Here is a 10,983-nt window from a genome sequence, read left to right on the forward strand (position 1 = left end):
TAATACTTTTGCCTTAGCTAAATAAAGTAAAATAAAACTAAATCTCAACCGAGACACATTGACTTTCGTCAAAACATAGAACTTTGTATTTACGCATAACATTTCGGAACAAAAGAAAAAAAATGTTATAGAAGATTTTAACTTATCTTTGAGTTTTCGATGATTGTAACTCCGACATCCTCTTCTGGCAGAACTGCTCCCATGTTATAGATTTCATCGACGTCAGTCGTCTCCTTAGGGTCCTTCGAGTGTCGTTCACGTTACTTCTTCTTTTTCGCCCTGTGCATGCTGGCCTCTTGGAGTGGTAGTCGTCGGGTTGCTGTCTTTTCCGTTTTGCCCCTGGACGGCTGGTCTTGGCGTCCTCCGGTCTGGAATCGTGCTTGGATTTCTTCTGTTGGTGGTGGTCTTTTCGTTCCTCCTGCTGTCTTTTCGTCCTCGGGAACGTCGGCCTTGTTTGCACCTGACTCTCTGGCCCTGGAAGCGTTCTCCTCGATGTAGAATTTCTACTGCGATAAGTTGTAAGTGGTGTTTTCCTCTTTACCAAAGTGTCTTTACGCGGCGGCTTTGCTTTCTTGTATTTCTTAAATGCTGGAGTCTGACGTTTTCATTTCTTCTTTTCGGTACCGTCGCATGACTTATAGAACGGCTAGGTTTCTCTTCTTGTTCTCTGCTTCTTGGGTTGTGGAACGGGTGAATTTATTTCTGGACCTTCTACTTCTTTTACGCTTGAGTCCTGCAAGAAACTTTTATGTATTTCAAAATCATTTTGATTATAATATTTTTGACCTGGTCGGGACTTGCTTTACAGATTTCCCCTCTCTCGTTCGTAAGGTACAATACGACTCCCTTCAATTCCTGAATTACATAGGGCCTTCAAATTTTGGAGCTAACTTTGCAGTAAAATTGTCTGGGCCACTTGATAAAGAAAATTTCCGCTTCAACACTTTATCTCCAACTTTAAAATCTGCTTCACGGCGTTTTCTATCATAGTATAACTTTTGCCTATTTCTTGCCGTATCCGATCTTTTAACCGCCTGGTCAATAAGTGTTTGCACATCTTTCTGTTTAAATTCTTGGTCTCTTTGTTGCACAAAGAATAATTTATCTAATGGCGTAATTAACTTTCGTCCTAAAATAATTCTGCTGGGGTTTTCCCGTAGTATCGTGATTTACCGTTCTTAAAGCATAAGCTAACATATTTATGTAGCCATCCCAGCGCTTGTGATGTGTGCTAACATAACTTCGAATTATTTTTACAATGTTTTTATTAACTCCTTCTGCTATGTTTGCCTGTGGTCTATACGGAACCATTTTGATATGGCGTATGCCAAGTGCAGTGCATATGTTTTCAAATATTTGGCTAACGAATTGTTTACCGTTATCGCTACACTCTAAATTCGAAAGAGTCCGATCCGACTCTAAAGGAGTGATATCCCACCTCCCTCTAATGCCAAAATGGCACCAACCTCGAAGGAGCGATATTTCACTCTAGTAAAAAGCGGTTCCTTTTCACACAAAAACAGGAGTGACCCTTACTTCGTTCGCTCTTCTTCGATAGTCAGATATCGCCCGATATTCGGGTGAAACCACACACATTACAAGGAGTTATAATAATAGTCTGCTCACTCCTTGATGGTGCGATTTTTATATAATTATTTTATAGGCAAACTGAAAATTGGTATTTGCTATGTAAACTTTATAGCTGATGTATTGTTTTAGATATCTGGTTAATATTATCTATTGAAAAAAATATTTTACACTACTTTTTAACATTCTATTGTGATTTTAATTATCTGATATATACATCTGTTTTAGATTTGCTACCTATGTACTTACTTACATTTATTGGTGATGAGATTTCATTCCAGATCTAACGAAATATACATATAAAAAAAATTACATCCATATTAAAATATTGGAAATTCGGTGTAGTTAACATTCTGAAATACTTAACACTATCACTTTCTCACAGAATATATTTTATTTTACAGAAACATGGCTTTTGCCTTTATGTGTAGTAAGCAATAAAAATAAGAACGTCAATGCAACTTATATATAAAAACTGGATTATGAATCAAAATAGACCATCACTGAAATAAAAAAACACAGTTTAAAGACAATCATACCTTCATTGTTTAGACATATAGTTTTTCTTTCCAAATCTAACGAAATATACATATAAAAAAATTACATCCATATTAAAATATTGGAAATTCGGTGTAGTTAACATTCTGAAATACTTAACACTATCACTTCCTCACTGTACTTCTGATGTGAAATTACTTTGAACTCACAGAATATATTTTATTTTACAGAAACATGGCTTTTACCTTTATGTGTAGTAAGCAATAAAAATAAGAACGTCAATGCAACTTATATATAAAAACTGGAATAGCAAGATATTCGCAATGAAAAACTTAACTTTTGAATAAAAAATAAGGTTTTTCAGGTACTTAAAACTTTGAATAAATATTTCAGATATTTTCAAAATTTGATTTGAGAAATCAAAAAATGCTTAGTTTCATGAAAGAAATTTAAAAAAAATCATTTTAGATGAATCATATATATATAGTGATATACATTATAAATTTTGTATACATATTTTAATTTAAAAAAGCAAATTATGCTTATTCACAAGATTTGGGCAGGTAATCATGTAAATTGTAAGCTAAATTTTCCATTAAATAATCATTCTAGTTGGAAAAGTAATTTATTAAAAATAGTTCTTGACAAATTTTATAATGAAAATTTGAATGTGTTAGAACAGCTGATCATATATATATGTGTCAGTAAACCTGTATCATAATCTGATAGATTTAACTTCTTAAAATGCTATATAAGTGACTATATTAATACAATTTGTGAATTGATGTTACTAGTAGTTTGTCTACTTGAGCATATTATGCATAAAAAATCGAATAATAAATTTTAATATACATTGAAGTAAGAAACAAATGCGAATTTAATTTCCCTTACATGAAAACTATTCAGCTTTATTTTTAATGTATGAGATTCAGAAAATAAGTAACCATAAAATACTCTCATGCTATTGTTTTTAGCTTCATATATTGCACAAAATATTGCAAAAGAAATGTTTCTATTTCTTATTACATAATTATGAAGAGCTTAAAATTAATCATTACCCCAAATTATGAATAAAGTCTAAAATCTTCAGTTAGCTTGTTACGCTTTCTATTTTTGAGAAGTTATATGCATACAAATTCCTATACATTAATCATTACAGGTGAATAAATGCTTACATATACTTTTAGACTATAACTTATTTTTATATATGCTAATTCCAAGTCTCATTTGGGAAAAATAAAGTAAATTTTAAAGTAAAATAATATGGATTATAGCGCACATGTGTAAGCTAAAAATTCATTTTTCATAATTCTGCTGAAAATTATTATGTATTTCATTTATTGATTAAATCCGAATAGGAATCATTACCATAACTGCAGAATTATAATAATTTCAGTGAACAAAGTATTTTAAATATAAGTGAAAACAAGCATTGCATGAAAAACTCTTTATTAGGAAATATATGTACATATATATACATATATAAAAATGGAAAATATGACACTAAAAATATGAAATGTAATGCATGTACAAAATGCAATAAATTCAGACTCGAGCATGTATTTAAAGAGTCCACACAAGCTCTAGGAGTGCTGACATTATACAAAAGGCTTGCCACAAAATTATAAAAATTTGTTGATGTATGTGCATATTGAACGCTAAATACAAAATTAGTTTTAAATAGAATGTCAAATGCCTTCATGGCATGATTTGGGCATGCTTTTAAGTGATTTACTGCTTTAATATAGAATGAACTTGTAATACACACTATAATGGGCTGTTCATTCTGAGCTGGTCCAAGAGATGCCATGTCTTCTATTCCCTGAAAATAAATTTCTTTATTAAGAATACATCCATTACCTATCTATTAGGACAAGTCAAATACCAATGAGCCATACTAGAAAGTTTATCCTTCCAATTAAAAAATATCGCCAGAAAATTTTTTCTTCTTTCAAAAATAAGTAATTCCTAGTAATTTTATTCACATAGAGGTCTTTTGCTTTTAGTTTCTGTAAAAATGCAGTATAAATACATATAGGAATATGTAAATATTATATTGATGCAAATATAAAATAGGATAGTCTATCTGTGCGTTGCTTCTTAATGAAAAATGTAATAAATAATGTACATAAAAATGTAAAAAGAACAAACTATATGGAGAATTAGTCTGTCTTTTCCTTATGAAAACAAGTATCATCCCTTCATAAAAAACTATTGTTGTTCATAATAAACTATTGTTATTGTAAAGATGTTTGTTCTTGATTTCATGATCGCTATAGTCTGGCTGGAAGTGTATCTTGAATTTCACCTTGAAGCAATTTTTCCATCACTTTACAAGTTAAAAAAAAAAAAAAAATCTATGTTCACTGTATATACATGCATATATATGATTAGTGTCATGCTTTAGATTTAGATCATATAAAGGCATCACACATATTACAAACCATCTTATTCTCTCGAAATATTTGCTAGTATGTAGGTGACATTCAAATTAATGCAATTCCAATTCTACAGAAATTAGCTAAATGACCATGCATCATCTGTGGGTACAATAGTCGAAAGCAGCCTGAGAAGATGAATTTTAGCCACATGAGGCCAAATACATTCACTGCTGTAAAATGGCTCATTTTAATATAATCTGCCCTCTTAAAATGAAAGTTAGTGCAAAGCATATCAAAATTCCTCAATACTTACATTTAGCAAATATTAGAAGTGCAGAATTTGGATTTTTTTTTTTTTTTTTTTTTTTCAAATAACAACCTGATGCTAAAATACTTGCTTTGCCTTTACCCTACAAAAATAAAAATAAAAGTATATATAAAAGACATATACTGGATAAAAATTGCATGTGAAATGTAATAATTAATTGAAACTATATAAATATCACACATGAACCTTTCAAGATAGAATATGTAGCAAATTTCAAAGTATATGCAACTCAGCTCACTTACATATAGTATCAATAGCTTATTTACATATACATACACTGAAAACTAAAAATATTATCCTATGAAAAGAATTTTATAGCTAAGCATATGAAATTATTTTTTATGCATAGACTTATGCCAAATATTTACTCATTAATAATGAATAAAACCTTTTTCCCTCTTTCTTTCCAATAATTTTAGCTGAGCAAAAGTTCTGTGAGCAAAACTAATGCTTTTAGGTCATCTATATATATATATATATATATATACATATATATATATATATATATATATATATACATATATATATACACACGTTTATTACATAATGATTACAAAAATATCATTAAAAAGGCCTTTGGCACTAGAGGCACATGCATTTACCGCTTATCTTTAAGAGCCAGAAGGAAAAAACTATAAGCCATTTAAGAATAAAGACCAATGTGAGTAATAAATGCAAAATTACTTTACTCTAGGTAATTAAAAAGTAAACAAAGAAAAGTTTTAAAGTATTCTATCATTTATAATCCTAATTAAATTCTATCATTTATAATCCTAGTTGAATTTTTAAAGATTTTTACCACTGAAATCAGCAATACTTGGTACCAGAAGATCAGGGCGTTTTGTTTCCACATATTTCAAAATTCTTGGGACATAAAAAGATGAAAACTGTTTTTTAAATGTCTATCATTAGAAATTGTTTCAGTTTCTATACAATTTCTTACATGGCTATTAGACAAAATCATTTCAATTGTTTTTATGACTGAAACATACTGAAATGTTTCTTTTACAATTTTGGTTTCAAATTGACCTATTTTTGTATTCAGAGCTTGATCCAATCTACTGCCAAGCATAATTTCGACAGCTTCGATAAAATTCTGACAGCTTTTCAAAGTCTTTATTTGTCCTTTAGTTGCTGACATGCCATCAAAAATCTGCCTAATGGGAAGGATGCCTCCGTGGAGATCTTTGTAAGGCAAACTGGTTCGTATACACGTTACACATGGAGAAAACCACAAAAAAGTCCATGCAGATTCCTTCATGCGATTCAAACTCTGGACCGAACTACCAGTGCTCAGCGACTTTGCCGCTGGTGGGTAATATTTAGGGGATGTGCATTAATGTTCGGAGAAAAAGAATGATATTAAGCATTTGTAAGTAAACAGCCTGTTAAACATGGCATTTAGGGCATATAAATTAAAATGAGCGCAGGGGCGTAGCTAGAGGGGGGCAAGGGGCATCTGTCCCCGGGCGCAGGATCCAAAGGGCGCCAAACTGATGTTACGGCATTTTAGAATTAAATGTTTTCCATCCTTGGGAAGCAGTAGGGGGCGCGAAATCTTCAGTTGTCCCTGGGCGCTGAAAACCCTAGGTACGACTCTGAATAAGCAGCAAGAAATGTAATATTAAGCATACGTAAGTAAAATTTACATAAAGTAAATATTAGTTACTGAATGTTAGAATTTGGCCTTCCCCCATTTTCTCAAAATTGTTCCAAAAACTGTTCCGTTAAGAAAATTTTCGGCAACATATTATCTTAGAAGGAAACATTCTTTAAACGCAATTTAATAGTTCTTTGACTGTATCTCAACCATTATGCTTAATTTCATGCCGAGACAAGTACTCGAGTATGCAGTTTTGTAAATTTTCTTTGCAAACACTTTAAAATCACTTTTAGGAAACATAGCACGGAAATCAGACAAAATAATAATAAATTGAGAAAAAATGACACATGCAAATAAATTTTGAACAGCAGCGAAAGAAAGCGAGGAGGCCGCAAGAGAATTCTACCAGCTTTGTGCTTTTGCAGCGTTTACATTTACTGGATTCTTTGCGGTAGTGTTTTCGAAGGCAGGTGGAAGGATGGTAACTTTGAACTTCTGCAGTTCATAAAATTTCAGAATGCAGTTCCAAATACTGATATACATCTGTAAATTTTTTTCAGGACTGTTGCGAGAAGAATTTTGCAAAGTACAAATGGATTAAAAAACACCTAAGACTGAGAAATTGTACCATACTGTCTACAAATCAGCTGATAGAGTAGTAAATCAAACTTTTAGAATACTATTAATGATTTTGTGTATAAGGAAAACAAATAAAATAGTACTTTACGGTATTAGAATTAATGTTTTATTTCAAAAATAAACCCAGATATTTTGTTTTTATATATATCATTTTGACATTTTATAGACTTTTTATTGTGCACTGAACGAGGCAGCAAGAACTCTGGCTACACCTCTAACAGTGTTCACATAACTTAGTTATTGAAAATGTAAACAAGCTGTGTTACCTGAGTCTTTAAATCCTATCTAAACCAGAAAATGAATTCATATGAGTTTATTAAAATCAGGTTACTTACATTTCTTTCCTACTTTAAAGGACTGTGGATAAGAAAAGGTTTATAAGACTTGTTTGATACAACAATAGCTTTTGCTAATGTAAGCAATTATATTATTTTGAACATTACTTCATCAGATCCTCACTCATTTTAATATCACTAGGAGAAGATATAATAACTAATTGAAATGAAAAGGCAATAATCTTGAAAAGTAATAAGTAAATGTCATTAGTTTAACTTTCTAACTGAGTTGATGTATATGAATTAATCTATGAATCATTTTAGAATTATCGTTTAAATTAGTATATATTTCGACAATTTTGAAAGTATGCCTAACAAGTTTTCTTAGAAGGGGAAAATAAATAAATAAAAATAACCCGTCGAATTAGGTTTTCTCCCGCAATAGAAGGGAGGGGAAGCTGTTTTTTAATTGTGCATTCTATTATCTGTTAATAAAATAAGTTAATTTTTTAAATATGATAGGCGCTGCCACAAATATAAGGCAATATTGCTTAATTTTCATATTATAAAATAAAAATGCATCAAACATTTAGGTTTTATGGCTTACATATAAAAAGTCGTTTTGTTTCAGTTGAAATAAAAATGTTTAGACATAAACGAATTTTACTATTTAATTAAGTCTGAAAAAAACATGCCTTACATTTTTTAGAAATAAATACTGTTTTTTTTTTAATTTTCTTATTTGCATTAAAAGAAATAAACATTTGGTGTACATATTATATATTGGCATATACGTATATTTGTCAGTAAATACATATTTAGCATAAAATAAATACATGTATATAGCATATAAAGTCAACTGAATATCTGGAATTTTCAAAAATCCGGACTAGGTATAGTTTTTAATTTAAAACAGAGTAGAAAATAAAATTACCTTTTAGGACATTAACAGCATCTTCGGGAACTTCTTGCAGTTATAAAAATCTGATAATTTTGAACTATCATGTAACGCCTCCTGAAAAAAAAGTATTTTATTGTGCTACAGTTTAAAAAAAAGACAAGGGGCAGATAAATTTGACAATTTCCTGTGGCACAAGTATTAGGAATATAGAACCTATGTAGAATGGGACAAGGTACTAAAATTTTATGCTTGGTCTTTGATTGAAAATGAATTCTCATTAAATAGTTATCTGCATGAATTACCTGGAATATTTAATAATACAATAGTTTTCAGTTTGTCATCAGAAAATCAAAACTTATTATTTTTTTAAATAGCTGGGTTTTTTTTTAGTCCAAAGGGGCAATTCTCCCAGAAGGACTGTTAATTTCGTTTTGGCATTTTGCATATATTTTGCATTTTGCATATTCCCGATATGTTTCATTTCAAATTGCTGCCACCAAACATTATATTTAAAGAAATTAAATAATGAAGAATCTGCATGAATGTATGTATGTTTCTCGCATTGTAATAAAACAACGGTACCTAGAGCCAACAAAATTTGAATAAGGTAATCTTCCATAGAATATGGGCATGTGGAAGCCCTAATTTGAATTTGAAATTGGTTTTATTATTTGCTTTATTATTTAATATTTTGTAATACTTCAACGAATTTTTGATTAACAAAGTAAACAAGTAAACGATTTCAAAGCGAGCAATGGCAAGACTGTACGAGTAAAAAAAAAAAAATATATATATATATATATATATATATATATATATATATATATATATATATATATATATATATATAGCTCGCGAGACTCTGTATTGGAAATTCTAAAGATATGTTCATTTTAAAATTATTTTGCGAGATTGCTGTTGAATGTTTTTATGGTTTAAGTGCGAAGAACGTGATATTTAATAAATAAAGGTAACACACAAAATGTTAAAAAAATGCCATCAGAAAGCCTTTGGACGTAATTTAAAATCTGAAGCTTTCAGTCTTTTTTAAAGAATGCAAGATTTTTTTTTAAATCGTAAACGGAAAGCCGTCTTAGCAGCTTTATTGGCCTCCCGGACTTTTGAATGTTCAAGAGGCCTTAGTTACATCTACACTCTCGAGAATAACAACATATTTGCAAAAATATAAGTTTTAGAATGCTGATATGACCCAGGTAGTGCTAGTATTTATATTTTGGAAAAATTCAGCTTTGCAACAGTAAGTGAATTTTATTGTCACAAACTATAAACAGAATTTATAAAAAATGAAAGTTAAAAATCTATTAATAACTACTAGAAGCTGAAAACGATATGAGTTCAATAGGAAATTCAGTAAAGTATACGGTTTCTATTTCTTCCAATACTACCAAATAATTTACACACTTGTGTTATAAAAAAAATCAAAACTTTAGTATGCATTTTTTTTTCCACCGCTGTTCTTCCTATTTGAAATAGGAATGCATGCAAAACTAAATTTAAATAATTAAATTCGATAGCTTTGTGTAAATTGTTCAAAAATAAAAATAATGTTAAGAATTATTTACAAAAAGTACCATCCATACGTACAGCTTTCATTGTGTTAGCAGTACGTAATAAATAAAACTACGTTACAGCATTACACTCTTAAAGCAAATTTACAGACACCTAAAAAAAAGAGCAAACTAACTATAATTTATAATAATTAAGATATTTATATTAAGAAATAATTGTATATATATTTTAAAAGCGAACTTACTTTTGGCAAAGGAGCTGTATCTATTGTTACGACTGTCCTCGCTTGAAATGGCGCTTAGCCAAAGAACGTTCTTTGGCTTAGCAAACTTGTTTGGTCAGTCTGGGTGGACGATGACAAGACAGGGGGTCGTCCTGCTCCTTCAATTCACTCCATTCCCCAAGGTTATTATTGCAAGTGGGAAACATGTTCTGCTACCAAGACAGTAAATTTGCGTTGTTTGACACGAAACGGAGCGAAAACTGGTGTCACTCTCCAAATCCCACTCTGCGAGATTTAGAGTGTATGTACTTTTATCGGTGCACCGTATTTTAAAATGTATCTGTGTAAGAATGCATCTGCGACTGTTTTGGCTGACGCGCGTTTAAGTGGAAGAATTTCTGGCCATTTTGAAAAATGATCTACAATTACTAAAAGAAAACGATTTTTATTTAGCTCACTCTGGGGGAAAGGACCAAGAAGATCTATGCCTAAAATTTCATTCGGAAATGTAGCGCGAATGTACCGGCCGGGCTGTAATTAATATCATTTATTAACTGACATTTATTGCAGGACTTGACATACGCAGTTACTATTTTGTATAATTGCGGGAAATATACCGCCTCGCGTACCCTTTTTAAAGCCTTTCTGACCCCTAAATGACCCGCAGGTTTCGCGTCGTGTAATTCCTTCAAAATGCTTATACGAAACGAGGCTGGGATGACTGGTTTGTATTCCAGGTTTTCGTTTGTTGTTTTCGTATAAAATAATAAATTATCTATTATTTCATAGTTTTCTGCTCTATTTCTTATCTCATCGATATCTGTGTGTTCAAAGCTTTCGGGGTCTTTCAAATACGCATAGATACTTCCAAATTCAGGATCAGCTTTCAATTCAGCAATAATTGTATCTCTAGAATATAAAATTTTTGAAGTCAACACAGCGCATTTAAGGTCATTGCCTTCATCGTCCAGTTTTATACGAGAAAGTGCTTCAGCTACATTGTTTTCCTTACCCGGTT

At 30.8% G+C, this 10,983-nt stretch overlaps 1 long non-coding RNA gene across 1 annotated transcript; it reads right to left on the minus strand.

Annotated features, from left to right (window-relative positions):
* Positions 1-3,572: 3,572 nt before the first annotated feature.
* LOC146993823 (uncharacterized) lies at positions 3,573-8,348 on the minus strand. Its single transcript, XR_015043812.1, has 3 exons — positions 8,246-8,348; positions 4,780-4,876; positions 3,573-3,907 (listed from the first exon to the last, which is right to left on the minus strand). It is a non-coding gene; the product is annotated as an uncharacterized LOC146993823 (long non-coding RNA).
* Between the last annotated feature and the right edge of the window lie 2,635 nt (positions 8,349-10,983).

This window comes from Stegodyphus dumicola, chromosome 11 (genome assembly GCF_044657685.1).
Source record: "Stegodyphus dumicola isolate Sdum_Otavi_A_Nest chromosome 11, ASM4465768v1".
NCBI classification, from domain to species: domain Eukaryota; kingdom Metazoa; phylum Arthropoda; class Arachnida; order Araneae; family Eresidae; genus Stegodyphus; species Stegodyphus dumicola.